Raw genomic sequence first — 577 nt, forward strand, 5'->3', positions numbered from 1 at the left:
GCACAACTTTGCTCTGAAGACAGCAAACCACTGCATGCAGCTGTCACTAAACCTTTACCCACGTGCAAAGAAGCAGCAAAGGCAGGCCACGAGACTCAGGCAGATCATGAGACCCAACTAAAATAAGTAGTTACGAGTTCCCCTAACAGCAAGTTTACTTCCATCTCTAGGGCTTGGCTTGCTCAGGACACGACTATCAGGCGGCCATTGCGACAGGGCAGCGCGGTACTTTTGTGGTCGTACCACTATCGTTGAGGCAATGACTGCAGGCTTGAGCCACTGGCCAAACCCAGCAGCTTGCCTCATCTCGATGCTCCAGCAAGCACTGCCATCGTTCGGGGCGTTTTCAGAGCAGCTGGCACCACAGGGAAGCCGTGAGGCGTAACTCAAGAGGTCACAAGCAGCGCCAGGCCGCGGGACCGAGCGCTCGGAGGCCGCCAGGAGGGGACCAGCGACCGACTCGGTTCATATGGCAGCGTGAGGGGCGGCCCGGCCGTGGCGTGAGGCGCGGCCCCGCCCGCCGCCGGGGAGGGGCGGGCCGCAGGCGGCGGCGGTTGGCGGAGACGAACGGGTGCGG

The sequence above is a fragment of the Lagopus muta genome, chromosome 3 (assembly GCF_023343835.1).
Source record: "Lagopus muta isolate bLagMut1 chromosome 3, bLagMut1 primary, whole genome shotgun sequence".
NCBI lineage: Eukaryota > Metazoa > Chordata > Aves > Galliformes > Phasianidae > Lagopus > Lagopus muta.